The sequence below is a fragment of the Gallus gallus genome, chromosome 5 (genome assembly GCF_016699485.2).
Source record: "Gallus gallus isolate bGalGal1 chromosome 5, bGalGal1.mat.broiler.GRCg7b, whole genome shotgun sequence".
Classification (NCBI taxonomy): Eukaryota; Metazoa; Chordata; class Aves; order Galliformes; family Phasianidae; genus Gallus; species Gallus gallus.
Genome location: NC_052536.1, coordinates 45,586,791 through 45,602,537, shown reverse-complemented (window position 1 = coordinate 45,602,537; position 15,747 = coordinate 45,586,791). Strand labels below are relative to the sequence as shown.

The 15,747-nt window shown below is 41.9% G+C and overlaps 1 long non-coding RNA gene across 1 annotated transcript in view; it reads right to left on the bottom strand.

Moving 5' to 3' along the window:
• Window positions 1-14,610, bottom strand: part of LOC107053541 — a 150,883-nt gene extending 136,273 nt beyond the window's left edge. Inside the window, exons 1-2 of the long non-coding RNA XR_005860585.2 lie at window positions 14,578-14,610; window positions 12,389-12,662 (exon numbers count right to left, since the gene is read on the bottom strand). This is a non-coding gene — a long non-coding RNA (uncharacterized LOC107053541). The remainder of the gene's footprint in view (window positions 1-12,388; window positions 12,663-14,577) is intronic.
• Window positions 14,611-15,747: the final 1,137 nt, after the last annotated feature.

The window sequence follows — 15,747 nt, the reverse complement described above, 5'->3', positions numbered from 1 at the left end:
GCATGGAGCTGATGATCTTTCAAGATCCCATCTAACTCGGGCTGTTTTGTGATTCCATAATTGCAGGTTTTATCTCTTAACCCATTTCTTTCCAAGTACCGAATGCAGTGACAATGGTCTTACTGCACTGATGACTGTGATTCAGATTCTGCAAACAAAGCAAATGTTCATTTTCCTCAGCCCATCTAAAGAAAAACATAATTAGCAACAAAAATGAACTTGGCAGGAGATTTGAGTGAGATCTCTACTCTGATTTTGCTATCAGAATGAATGATGGGAGCTACAAACCACACAGCCTTATACCAGAGACATAACCCAGGGCAACGAAGACCAAATCTTTACCCAGATATCCTAAACAGCTCTCATGTAATTTGATTAATACACAGAAGTCTGTGCAGATTTCAAAGTGTTTCAAAGGCTTTCTCTGTGTCAAACTTTATTAAAAAGTACATTTTCTTCCTCAGCATGGGTACAAGTATTGCTATTGATCCTAAAGAAGTAGCCATACCAGCAAGCACTAAGGTACATTTCATGTCTGTAGCCCCTGCAAACTGACAACTTGACAAAACTATACATTGGCATTTAGAAAGCACAATTCATCAAGGGAAATCAAGAGGAAAAAAAACAGTTATTAACTCACAAGGTCAATGTAGGGTGATCAATATTATTAATTGCTTGTGGATAAGTCAAGACGGTAGTTTAGCACACGTTAGCAATTATCTGATATTGAATACAGTATTAAATACTAATGGTATTCAATCATGGGTGGTTAAGAGAAGCAGCTCCTAATTCTGACCACCCTTTGAATAGGAAAGTAAAGTTCCTGCAGCATAAAATATTGCTGAATGCTATCAGTCCTTTACTCAGGCCCAAACCAAATGCATAAAGGAATCAGATAACATTTTGTCTCCCTTGACTTTCATGACACTGCAAACAGGAATCTCAAACTAGCACCAAACACCCTGTCCTGGTGATATTTTCAACCTCAACACAAAGTGAAGATTCCCAAATCCACAATGACTGCCTATTACCAAGAGATTTCAACATATTTGTATACGAGTTGGAATAGCAATTGGCAAATACAAAAACACACATACAGTGAGCAGCAGATGGAAAGGACATACCTGTTTATGCAGCACATGGCACAGATACCTCTACCTAGAATTCTAACAATTATTCATGAAAAAGATCCCCTTTGAGTTTCCTGGCATTATCGCACATCCAGCCCAAAATCCAGTGTTACACTTACATTTGATATCAGTTCTAAATCCTATAATGTTTTTGTACTGAGATGGAAACAAACTCAGAGTTCTAAAACACATCAGCTTTTCCCATAATTTTATCATAACAGATGTATTATTTCTGTCCTAATGTCATGCCTTTAGCTGTTTTCAGACTAATTCATCTGATCTGAGCACTTTGAATCCTGGGCACTGGCTTTGGATAAATGCTTTGATATGGCTGGATGTTCCCATCTGACTTAGGGAAGTGAATGGATGCTGAAATCACGCCTTGCATTCGATTAACACCGCCATGCCAGCAGCAGCCAAATCCCAAAGATAAGCTGGAATTTCACAAATGTCCTCAAAAATACCTAATGCCTTTTAAAGTCATTGACCTGAATGGATAGACATTTGCTGTTCTCACCAAAACCAGTGGGAAGGAAGGATAAACGCTACACGGTTGTTAGTCAGACCACTCACTGCTTGCCTGGAGAGGGCTCATTTGCTATGGTGACAAGCAGAAAATCAGAAACCTGAACAGAATAAAGTCTTGCTTTTTCTTCGGACTGGAATCTCAGGTGGATATTAATATTTATAAATTCAAAGGCTGCCACTAGTTCAGAACTAAATTTCAGGCATTCATCCAAATTGAACCCAAAGCTTAAACCTTTTGACATGAGCCTTCCTGTCCACACCAAGCATTTGTGTAATTAAGATTTTCTTTTTTTAATAAAAGTTTTATTATTATTATTAAATCTACCAAAATACCTCTATCAAACAAGCTGGAAAAGTACAGAGAAGAGGAGATTTTTAATGTTCAGTGGGAGCCCAGAGTCCTCCCTAACTTACATAAGTGAAGGACAAGCAGTATCTTCTGGAAAGTTTATTCTTCTGTCATGATCCAAACTAATGATGAAGATGACTTCACTTGTCAGAAGCATTGTTCCAAAAGAGGGATTATGTTTCTAGTGACAGAGCTGGCCATCCCCTGTGTGCACAGGACCATGATTTTCTTCCAGTTCCACTGCAAGCATCAGCTGCGCTTCCCATCAGCCCCAAAAGAGGGAAACCTCCCCCCTAGCCAGCAGCACCCATGAGGAGCCCACAGCTTATGGATGAGGCTGCCCAAGCTTCATGCTGATGTCTGAATGCTGTGACAGCACCTGGAAGAGGGAGGTAAAAATCAACTCTAAGAATTGCAAGAAACAGTGAAAGTGGATGTGAAGGCAGAGGTGCTTTGTTTCTGGGCAGCTTCAATCTAATTCTGCCTATGGTTTAAAAAAACAAACAGGTGCACTGAGGTCTGAGCTGAGGACAGTGCAGACATGGAGGGTCAGTAAGGAAACCACCAGAATGGATTTGTCAGAAATATCAAGATGTCATCAGGTTGTGCAGTGCAACAGAAAGTTCAATAGATTTTCTCCTCTTGCTTCCTGATGCTGAAGTATCAGTGTCACCATCCTTCTGCATGCTTACCTTAATCAGCTTCTTCAGGATGGGACACGTTCCTGCAGACAAGATAAGACCAGCACAGTCTGTGCCCTGTCACACACTGCAGACACATCCCAGCCCACAGGCAGCAAAAGCAGAATGTACCCAGGGGCACTTAGAGATCCACTTTTACCACCCCTCACCATAACTTTCTTCTTACTGCTTAAGCAACAGCAGCACATTTCACTAGCTAACTATAATGATGGTAAATGATTTTCTTGGAGTATGTCCTCTCAGTGTAAAAAAAAAAAAAAAGATAAATTGAACCCTTTTGCTTTCCAGATTCTAGTCATCTGAAAAAGTGAAACAAAACTTTGAAAACTGAAAATATCTGCAAGAATTAAACATGTTTCAATGTTTTAAGGCAAAAATCAACACTATAATCTGGATTTTTCAGATGCAGAACTTGTTCTAAATCCCAGTGCCATGGAAACATTGTTCAACTCATTATTGCAGTTTAATGTAACACGTTTGTGCCACAGTACACTGAAGAATTAATATCAAGACTGGACACAGGAAGGAAGACATCTTAATCTGTAGAGAACTAAATGAAAGGCTAAATAGGTAGGATTGACATGTGTACTTACATCTAATAACACTCAGAAGAAAAAAGTAAAATTAAGGTCACCTTCCTGCAGGAGGTAGGAATTAAACAGGAGAAAACTTCTTAACATTCAAGAGAGTATTAAAAAACTTGCTTAGCACAGCTACACAATGAGTCCAGAGGACGGTCAGCAAGACTGCAAGGGATGTCCAAGCCCACCAGGAAAGCAATCAGTGGGCATGATGATGGGACAAACTACAGGGTCCTTGTAGTCGGTGCCCTCACTAACTACTGTGGGCTCACTTCCAACATTTTAGCAGATCTGCAGAGAAACAGGAAACGATGGCAGAACAGTATTTGCGCAGAACAAGCCTTGGCAACACCTTTAATGGACAGCAATGAAACTTACAATGAAAGTGTAGGGGAAAACCTGTCCTGATGACTGTCTAGTTCTGTGTACATGCAGAACTATCGCAGACAGCCTTGTCTTTCTAGCATAGAGCTGCAACCAAGGAATCTGGACTCAGTTCTTGATTTTGCTAGAGAGCTGCAGTAGGAATCCTCTACCAGAGCTGGGTTTCAAGAGCCTGGCACTGCTCCTGGCATCATGTTGTGGTGGTGATCTTTTCATTACAAGATGCGAGATCAGTTTGGGCCTTTATAAACAAGGCACAAGTGGAATACAAACAGCAAGTTAGTAGCAGTACATTGCTCAGTTTCCCTAGAAGTACATACAGACATACATGCCCCTCTGTATGGGTCAAAGTGCAGAATAGGGATGATCAAGAAACTGTTGACTGCCAGGATCTACTTGGTTCATTCGTCCCATTAGCTCTATGCATGCTACTTGATAAATAAATGCACATTTTCCTATGCATATGTAAATCAGGAATAAATTTCTTGGATCAGTTTGAAGTTCTAGGCATTCTTATGGTCTATATACAGACAAAAAAGCTAAACTAATCAAAGGACCTGAAGAAGGTTATATTCTGATCAATTATGGAAGCAAAATAATATTGTTTAATGATGTATCAAGTTGACACCATCACTATCTCAGAAGAGCCATCATCCCACACTAGTGAGAACTGGATTCTTATTAGTACAAGCAAAATTAACCCCACTGGAGTTAACTCAGTTTAGAGACATTGAGTATTAACATATTTGCTGCTATAACTTCCCCATGTCCCCAGAGCAATCAGTGAATTATGGATTTATGTAGTACTTGCAGCACTTTTCAGACATTTATTGTGCTTGCACTTTTTCAGTTGTCCCAGTTTTTCCCTTCCTAACTCTTTTCAAAACTTTGACCATACAATTCACATAAGCTTCTAAATTAGAAGAGTCTATAAAGAGCATTGGGTCAGACAGCCTTAATTTGAAAACATCATTACTCCCACACTAAATTTCCCCAGTCAATCCCACAGCAGCCCTCATGGTTTGTACATCTCCCAAACCAACCTTAGTGGGATTTCTATGTTTTCAGAAGGAAGGCAGGCAAGAAGAGATGCTACCACCCAGATCTGTGAAGACTGGAATTGTCCAGAGGATTGGAGCAAAAGAGTATTTTCATTTCCATAGATGTTTGTGTGTGTGCTGTAAAGTTATGATGTTTTATCTGGAGAAGGAAAAACAGTAAGCCTTTATTATATGCTTAGCTTGGTTCCAATCAACTTTAAGTCAAATTAAGTTTGCAAAGTTAGAAATACTTAAGATGCTCTTGAGGTTCAGAATATCATTAATGAGTGTCCCACACAGTCTCTGCAGCCTTTTTCTAAAGAAAGCCATTTCTGAGTCAGTGGAGTTAAAAGGATTACATTTGAACAAAAGAAGGGATACTACTCTTCCTTTTAGCCACATGAAATTTAAACAGCTAATACAATTAGTCTTTTTGTAGCCAGTTTGATGAAAGACACTTTCCAAAAGACAATCCATTTCATCCTATAACAGGTATTAAAAATAGTCTGAATACATTGCCCTCTGGAGCTCCTTGTCTAGATATAGCTCCTGGAGGTAGCCTAGAGATAAATATCTATATCTTTAGCCATAACAGACTGGATTTGTTTGTAGGTGAAGATGTCTTCATCCAGGTGTCTACAGATGAGTGATGAGACCAGATTCCTGCTGCTGAAAGATTTTACCAATACAGCATACAGACGATTGAGAGCAATTCAACTTTCTGTCAAGAAGACACCTGGGCTTGATTGGCAACAGGAGTCCTGTGCCAAACCTGAAACACTATGGACATCTCATCTACTCCAGGGCATCCCAAACAACAATGATCAGCTGTGCTTAAGTAATTGAACTGAGCCCTTGTGCCTGCACACCTCTTTGGACATCAGTGGATGCACGGATCAATCATAATTGACTATGATCAAAGCACAGACAGCTGTTTTCCACATAGGCATCTGCATACAAATAAATGCTCACTTAGTTCTCATGTTAGAGTCATCACCCAGAGGACCATTACCAGCTGCAATGTAGAAGTTCAACAACAAGGCTCATCCCACCACAAACAGACTGCTTCCCCAAGGAAGATGCAGAGACAGCAGAAGCAAGTCAAATATCTAAATATAATATCAAATCATTACTCATAACAATTGCTCAGTGGACAAAACAGGGTCAAGGACAAACCCTACTCAGTTAAGCAGTGTTAGTCCATTGATTTATCAGGAAACAGAGCCTGAGTTTTAGAGCTCAAAGTAGTATCTCCTGTAGAACCTGTAACAGCCTAGTCAGTCTCTTTGATTCTTACTTAGCATCATGACTACAGCCCCAGCATGAGCTGCTGTGAAAGGTCAGGGTCTCCTCCTGAACTGCTTGCTCTGCCCTAATTACAAGCAGGAAAAAAGGAAGCATATCCAAATTTCAAAGCATATAGGCTTGTATTATGGTAATAAAAGTAATACATATTTGTTTAGCTGCAATGAGGCATATCATCCAAAGAAACAGCATAGTTTAAAAAACAGTAGATCATTTTCTTAACAACTACTCAAAACTTTGGATGGTTTCAGTTACATTTCACTGTGGTAAAACACTACTTTGGGTTCAAAGTCATTATCGTTCAATTGTCTGTTTGTAAAGGAATAGAAGGAGACATTTAAAATATGAGTGCATGAAAGGGCTTTTCAATCTCTTGAGCCAATCTAAAGTTAACTGAGTGAATCATCGAGCAGCAAGTCAACTAATAGGAGGAGAAAATCAACTCTGAGAAACCAATTATAGTTCTGTATCTCCATCCTCCAGGATTTGAGTTCAAAGTCAAGTTAGTCCCCAAAAGTCTCCACGACTTGCTGGAATTGCTTTGCATACCAGAACAAGGTAAACATGTTTTCAGAAGATTTAAGTGGAGACATTCAGACGGAAAAAGATGGCAAATGAGAAAGTGACAGTGAACAGAATGTAGCATTAACCCAACTACTGACACCATGAAATAAGGATTTGCCTACTTAGTAACACTCAAATTAGTAAGTTCCCCCCACCCACTCAGAATATTAGTTTCCAGTTCTCCTTAAATAGGATGCTCCAGCACTCCATCATGCATTGTTTATGATCTCCACAAAAAAAAAAAAGATAGTATCAAATAATGATCTGCATAGTGGAGTTGAGATGCCTGCTAGACATTCTATCTGGGAGCTGTATTGTTTCATACTGAACCTGGGCGCTTCTTGATGGAGTTTAGCTTGCTTCAAGTTGGAAAGGATTTTAAACAGCAAAGTTTCAGTATTTTTAAATGCTAAAGTCATTGAAGTAAGAGGATCCCTGTAAAGGGTGAACAAACATTCCATCAGTGCCAGAATTACTGTCTAAACCATTGTGGCTCTTGGTTTCAGAAAGCCTAGCTAGGTCTTTTATTTTCAAATCAACCAGGCACCCATATTTCCATCTGAAATCAGCAATTCTGGAAATCAGACTAACCATGCAAAATAATACATCTCCTAGGGGAAAAAATAATAATTATTTCAACTTTGGCATCACCAAGTAGGAAAAACTAGAATAAATGAACAGAACTGTTTCTCCCAGACCTGGCATTTCACTCTTACAGTCCAGAGGTTTTTTTGGAAGGTTAAAAAAAAAGCGATTTGTCCACCAGCTGAGAGTCCCAGCCTTCAACTATGGGTATTGAGAGCGCAGGAAACCTCCAACTGTAGAGATACCATTTGCTTTATTTGGACAAGTACGATCACAAAACAGTTTTTCTGCCAGCAGCAGCCAAGCCAAACATTTACAACTTAAGATGTCTAAGTGAGCTCAGTTGATGTTATTGATAATCAAACAAATGCAAAGGCCTCCTCAAACCCGTGCTTATAATCACTACTTCCCACTTCATAGCCCTCCTATGAAGGAGGAAAGTTTTCTCATGTCTTAACGATGAGTAAAATGGCTTTGAGAATTGCTCAATCAACAACAGTTCCAGCACTTTATTGCATTACCCAGCCCAGAGGAACTTTGGATGTGGGAAGAGATATCAGAGCTGCCTGCTGTTTTGCTGATGCAGAGGGAACACAATCACTTTGTGTTGGTCTGAGTCTCAGGCATGGAAACCAGCTCTAGAGAAGCATTTGATGGAGGTCTTTATGTACAAGTGGTTCATAATATCTATAAAGTCTTAGTTCTCTTGCACTCACAACAAACAGTTACCAGGCACTTCCATAAATGGAAAGGCAGGACACAAACCCAACAAGCCTGAAGGATTAGCAATTTACCTGTACTTGAATCTGGAGAAAATTCACAAGCATACACCTTTCCAAACTGTCATTCCAAGCTGCTGAATTACTGTGACAATATAAGCCACAGCTAATAGAAGGGAGACCTTTCCCATGGAGGAGCACTGAGACAGCTGAACAGCAGAACCCTGAGGACTCAGGAAGCAGAGTATCAGAATCAGGCAGCTCTGCCCTGTGCTGCCATGGCCAGGCCAAGTTAGCATCAAAATTAGCTGATCTGAAAGGTGCTCTGGACACATGCACACCATCATTTCCTCCTTTCTGTGACTGCACAGAAAATTCAAATGCAAGTGTGAAACAGATTTCTTAAAATCTCCGTTCTCATTTATCATCCATAATATAGCACTTCTCCTGGCATCTTGTGGTTGATGCTGCTCCCTACAAAATGCCCAGTGAAACACTAGAAATGCTGAGACTGGAACCTACTGATGTGAAAATAATTGTACAGAACAGTGCAGAAGAGGGCTATTTCAGAATCCTGTAAATCTGTTCGGGTTTTTTTTTAGATTGTATCTTTTAGTGTTACTATAAATCAGTATTTCCCAATCAGCAGAGTACAATACATGTTGAGACACACAGATTTCTAAAGCAAGACATTGCATCCTATGCCTTCTAATTAGCAGTGCTGGCCTAATGGAATGGCTCTGCACCAGAGCCAGTACAGCTGTGAGCTGGCTGGCAGTGCTGTGAGGGGCAGCATCCTCACACATCTGGGAGAGAGAGGAGATGGAAGGGGGATCATAGGTTACATGGAAGTAGAAATGAGAAGAAACAGTAAGAGGATTTGCAAAGGCAAAAAACAAAAGAATAAGTAGCAGAAATAAGGAGGTGGTAGTCCTGAAATATATTAAAAACCACACCCACACTGGCTGAAGTTGATGAAAACTGCACTGATTTCTTCTGATAGTTAAAAAAAAATCATTCCACAACATCCTGAAGCAGCAGCACATTTCTATGCTGTAGAAAGAGGCTTTCTCTCCACTGACTTCATGATTCCCCCCTTGGATCTCAATTCCTTTTCAGTTCCCCAGAAAAACCTCTGCATGTCAGCTTTCTTACCAATATTCACTTTTCTGATCCCTACCCCAACTTAGGTTAGCGGCATTGTTCCTGCATCTTTCTCAGAGGCTTGAAATGGATAACACTCCCATTCTTGGTTTCTCACCTCCCTGGGCAGCTGGAAGCGGGTCTTGGTGTCACCTGGGTGGGATCACACCATCCCAGAGAAGTAACACCACAGGTCAGATGCAGCATGGAAATGACAAGGATAGTCAGGCCTTTGTGAACATTCAGCCCAGCCTGGTCCCATCAGCCAAGATCTATGCAGTAAACTCCCTCCTCTTTGATTCACAATATCCTACATAGGGCAAAGGTAATTTGATGTTTAGCTAAATTAGAATAATTGCCTCTTCTTTGTCCATAACTCAATTAGCTCAGCTGGAATAACAACAGAATAATAGGTGAGGAATAATTGTAAGTTGCAGAAGCCTTACTCTTTAGATCCTAACTTGTTACTATCTTCCCTTCTGTTTTAAGTTATTTGTGGATTTCCACCCCCCCCCCCCCCCCCCCCCCCCCACTTTCCATTCCCTTTCCAACCAGCTTATAAAGCCGAAGTGTATGGCTGGGTAAACAGTATGCTTCCACATACCATCTCAATCCTGTTTTTAAATTACAGATATAATTGTTACCTCCCATTTCTCTAACAGAATAGATATTTTTTTTATTATGGAAAGCACATTTTTGCTGCAGTTCAGCTATCTCATACTGAGTTTCTCCAGAACTCTTTAAAAGTATCATCTGGAGCTGGTGACTTACTGATTTCTAAATTATTGATTTGTTCCAGCTCTTCTTCTGACACATCTTGATTACTAGAAAAGAGCAAGTCCCAGTAGGTATGGCTCCAATATTCTCAGTGCTGAAGACTGATGCAAAGAAATAATTTAGATTCTCAGCAACATCTTTATCTTCTTTAATTTCTAGCTTTAATCTTCAGTGATCCAGCTTCTGAACTACCAATTAGCATTTGACAGAATAGGAATAAACCTAAAGCATTTTTATTTTATCCCTCTAGTTACATGCAGTCTACCACACTTCCTTTTAATTCCCTCTCACATTTAGTCCTTACACTAATTAATGCACCAATGTATAGGAAAGCTTAGACTATATTGTCAAATTTGGAAAGATCTCCTTTTGATTCAAAAAACAAACAAGAGAAAACCCAACAAACCTCTCAAGCCTGCCATTCAGTTGTACTGGTTTACTCTTTTCCTGCCTAATATTATTTTCTTTAGCAACACATAGGCCCCCCAGATTCTATTATCCGTTCTTCACTTCAATCCATAGCATCTTTATAGACTTTTTTTCCCCCCCTATACTTCTCCTCCAGGAGTTTTCTTGACTAACCCTATGTTACTGAAATCTGGTTGCTCTGAAGTTCAGATTTTACCATCACTTTCTGTACTCTCTCTCTCTCTCACCAAACCATGGGACCATATTATGCTAAAGCAGCTTCAGACACAAGCATTGTCTTGAACTCCTTCCTGCACATTGCTTAGGATCAAGAACGACTGTCAGGATGTCAGCACGTAAAACAGGTAACTGATCTGAAATCTCATACCTACACTGACTCTGGTTCAGGCTGAATAGACAGGTACCTACACCTTGCTTAGACTTGTCAGAAGCAGAAACCAGACAGCAGGTGGCCAACTTGGAGCACATCACCTACACCAGCAACAACCTGCTGATGGAAGCTGCCTTACTTGCATTTGGACATAGCAGAGCCACACACAAGGGAGGCCCAGCCAACATGGCCCACCTTGCAGGAAGCACCCAGCCACCAGTTGATGTGACAACTAACAAGAAGAGGGCACACACCTTGCTGGAGCAGGGTTCCTAGCTCAGGAAGAATGGCAATGTGAAGAATTAATGCTTGATGGCTTGGGGTACCAGAGGAGACAGATCACCCAGGTTTGAGTCACTGTGCTCATCTTCAGCACTTTGTTTTATCCACGAGATTTTAGTGCAAAATGTAGAGCCCCTAAAACAAAATATGTTTGCTACAACCTGGTGCCAGCCAGCCCAGATACCCCTTTCATATATAGGAAAAGGTTATTTTTCTGAGACAGAAATGCGCAGGACTATGTTGATTGAGCTGAAGTCACGGTGTGAGTCCTAGATCCTCTCCTGTTCACAGCCCTCAGTCTTTGGTGTAGCTGAGGTCAGGCCTCATTTCCCCCATAGAACTGGATAGCTTTTCAGCAGGGCTGGCTGAATTATACCTCACGTCCCTGCAAGGGACTTACAAGAAGTAAAGGTGTCTGGGCAGGCTTGCTTCAGGCTACTTCATTCTGTTTTGCTTATTACTAAATAGGTAGAAGCTTCCTTTAATTTTCCTTTGATTCCCTCTTGCTGACAAGACCTCATTACCTGCGGGCAACAGAGCTGCCCCACAATCCCTGCCCAGCTCCCCCTCCTTGAGTTGTCAAGTGATTACTCAAGCAGCAAAAGACCCCAAGATGTATCAGCAGAGCTTTAAATCATTTTTTTTTCCACCAGTTATTTGCTGCCAATAAAAGATTACCTCTGACTACAGAAAAAAAAGCAGCAAGAATTAACACTGTTCTGTCTGCCACTGGTAAAGCTAAACATTGATTTATTATTAACTACTCAGGAAGAGAAGACAGATGGCACATTGAGGATAACCTTGCCATCATGGACTGGCCCCAGCAGGGCTGCAAGCAGTGGCTCTGCTGTCCTGCACCAACCACATGCTCCCTGCAGCCACAGAGCAGCAGGAGTGAGCTTCTCAAGCAGGGTGCAGCTTTAATACATCCAGGCCCTGTAAGCCACCCCAATGGCAGCAGCATTCTCTGCTGCCTGCCTCTGCTTGAGTGCAGAGAGATCTGATTTGGTGGTGCCAGCTCAGACAGAAAGCAGGTAGAAGACTTGGTGGATTTATATAAAATAAAACCTCACTCAGTGGGTATGTATGCAAAAAAAAAAAAAAAAAGTTGAGTCCTCTGGCAATTGAGGAAAGAGGCTGTTAAGAGCTTTTCTATTTCCCATTCTACCAAGGCCCACCCAGGACACCGGCTGCTCAGATCTGGCTACTTTTGGTCCTTTTCAACCCAATTCAAAGCTCCTGAAACCAACAAGAAGATGGCAAATTAAGAGAAAACTCCACTGCAGCCACCTGACCTCTTGCCACTCCCCACTCAGACACTACATTCCAAACCACATCCAAATTCCATCTTCCCACCTCAGCAGCCTGAGGTGAAGGTATCTTCAAGCTGTGTGCCCAAGTGGCACCTCAACCCCTTGTGTGCCGTGTGTCCCAGGGGACAGAAGCCTAATAGCACCATGGGGCCCAACTCAGGCCCTCACCCACACGGAGCCGCCCTTACCTCTGAGACACGTGTCAGCAGTGAAAGGCTGTCCCACTGAGGAGGCCACAGGGAGCCCCACGCACGGCCGTGCTTTTCCCAGCCCTGGCAGCAATGGAGCTGGCACCCCTCAGATGCTTGGCTTGGGCACAGCGCATCCCAGGCTCCAATCAGGGCAATCAGCTGCAAATCTGCTCCGTGTTCAGCTTCAGCATCTCACTAGTCTCACAGTCCAGGGAAAAACACCTCCTACAAGCACCAGCGTCATTTCAGGCAGGAGCCTAGGATCACCAGGCTGGAAATCGCATTACGGATCAGATGGAAATACGCTCCGGGCTCAACATCATCACATTCTTCTCCCCATAGGAAATGGGAACCCCAAAGAAGAGCATGCAACACAAAGGGAAAACAGGGAGGGCTGCGTTCGAGGATGCCTCTGGGTCAGCGCTGCATCTATCTCTGGTTCAAGAGCACCATCTCCTGGGTGGTTCTGCAGCAGGATCCAGCCCAGAGCTGGGCTCTGAGCGCAGAGTGCTGCAGCAGAGACCAGAAACAGTGGCTTTCGTGATCTTGCTGTTCAAGAGGGAGTTCTTGGCTGACGGGGAGTATTTAAAGAATATGTACTGTAGTGTGGATTTGACACGAGAGCTCAAAATTCTCATTGATATACTCTTTAAAAACACACGTTTCACTCACTGGATCATAGGCTTAAGACAAAAGACTCCAAAACTTTTTTTCTCAGCTTCATAGCATTTATAGTATGACTAGCAAATCACTTATCTGTGCTTCAGTGTATTGTGTTCAATAAAATGAACATGTGGGTGCTCTATTTCATGGTTCTGAAGCTAAACTGTACACAAAATCCTTTGGACCTTGAAGAATGGACTTGTATAAGAAGAAGGAAGCGTGATTTAATGTTTCTTCTAAAGTAGATACCGCAAAGCCCTTTTGATTCATCTTACTATTAAATGCAAAGTAAAATTTTACAGGAGTTCATGTTTTAAAGATGTTAAACCAACCCCTTATGGAAGCTTTACATTAGGAACCATAGAGAGCTATAGAATCATACACACAAATGCAAGTGTTTCACCGGACATGCATAGGAACACTCACATAGTTTCGCATATAGAATAGTTGCAACTAAGAAGAGTTAGTATTTCTCCATCACTCTTCAGGATTAATTTATCTAATTAATAAAGATGGTTTGGAATGAATACTGAATTGGAGGTAACAAAATACTTCAGAAGGTATGGTACTTACTTCAACAGCTTGAGAAGCAAGCTTTAAGTGATTTTCTCTATTAATAAGTTGAGCATGCTTATTTATTCTGTTCTGAAAGGTCCTAAATAATTTAAGAATAAAAGCTACCCTTAAAAGGTTTTCTTTACTGTTGAGAGGAAGCATAAGCCAGCAGCCTGCTGGCTGACAGCATTTCTGGTAGCTAGTTCACTAAAGGAACTGTAGCAGCTATGAGGATACTTAATGCTTTATATGCAACACCACTCCTTCTCACTCCTTCCTCTTCTCAGGCTCACTCTACAGCAACCACAAGTTTTATACAACAGCCCAGCTAAAACCACCTTCCAGAAAAACAAAACAGTTGTGAGAAACTGGATGATCACCAATTCAGATGAGAGGTGACTCAACGCACCAGCCAACACCATGAACAACCCAAAAGCTTCAAACCCTCTAACCTTCCCCATGATCTTTCCACCCCTCTAACCTTCCCCATGATCTTTCCACCTTTGCTCTCAAAGACAAGAAGAATCAGTACTTGCCTCATAACAAAAGAACATTTTCTCCTCACACAACACTATAACATTGACGTTGAAATACATGTTGCAAGGAGAGCCGGGTTTTGCAGAGTTACACAAATTGAATTAGACAGGGACTTGTTGTTCAGACAGCAGGGTTTGCATTTTGATACCGCCCTTCTTAAATGCAGACAATGAAAAGGCCTTGATTAGATTCAGGCAACGCAGAGAGGCTTCCCTTCGTACAAGTCTCTGTTTTCACACTCCCCACACTTTATTTCCTTCACACTTCATCAGTACTGAGAGACTCCTGAAAAAACCCTACCAGTGGCTTCTGGCAATAGAAAGCATAGCAACAATAACAGAGCAGCAAGGCCCTAGGCTGCATTGAGGCAGGATTTGTTCAAATGCAACAGCTGCAAGCACAGAAATAAAAGGAGGAAGGGAACTACTTACCTTCAGAAGGCCTCAGGCACACAGGGATCTCTAGTAGGATACCTACACTGCCAACCCTTAAATGAGGTCTGGGAAGGGATGGATCCTGACTTCACCCCTTCCGGTCACTCAATTGCACTGTGTGCACCTGAGCTCTCCTGAGTTAGCCCTGCCTTCCTACCAGGTGCTCAATCACTGGTTCAGGCCATGACTCAGCATTTCCGTTACACCCTTTAATCCATTGGGATGCTGGGAACTGGTAACAACTTGTTTTTTCTAGGAAGTAGTTTTCAGTTTACCTGATTTGAATCCCTCTAAGTGAAAACTTAGCAACACAACAAACTGATAGTTGCAGCCTACTTCCATCTGCCCCATGACCAACTCAGAACAAGGAAGCCCGCCGCCTCATTTTATATGTGACAGGTGCTACCAGATGCAAAGGATTACCTTAATTTATGCGAACAGGTTGGTCCATTCAGTTCAGCCTTTTACCACAGCAACGTTACCACAGGAATCCTCAGAAAATGTAAGTTTCAGTATGTAAGTTACAATAATAGTAGGAAACTTTCCAGTTTGGTAAACATTTGGACTACAGTCCTAGAGTAGTAGAAGAGCAGTTAATGGTTTACACAAATTTCTCTTACTGCAAGCTCTCAGCAGTGCAACATAGCCCAAATGAGCCCAAAAGCAACTTGTTGGAGGCACAGCCAGCTAGAATACATGCCTGGGGTGGCATATGAGAACTGAAGAGTGCAGTAATGGGACTCAGGGGATTTATGATGTGGCCAACATTGATGAGAAGCTGTGCAGGTGGCAATGCTCATTATCAGCCTTGATTCTTCATCTGTACAGAGATGTATTTGTACAGTGGCAAAGTTCAGGAGCAGGCAGCTTAGCTTCTTTCTTCAGAGACACAGAGCAAGGCGAGCTCTGTGCCTGCTCTCAGTTGTCCTCCTTGGCATCTTCAGCCTTCCCAAGCCGTGTTCCTGAGCATTATTTTATTGTGGAGTGATCAGAGTAGTACACGCAGTAGCAGCCACTGGTTTTCCTGACACATACTGCACCATTCCCTCCCTTGCTGCCTCCTGTGATATTTCCTACTGTGGGCAGTCATCCTTTCCCCCTCCCAACCCTTCACATCCTCCTCAAGCTCACATCCCTAAGAATTTGCTTGGTACATCCACTGACTGA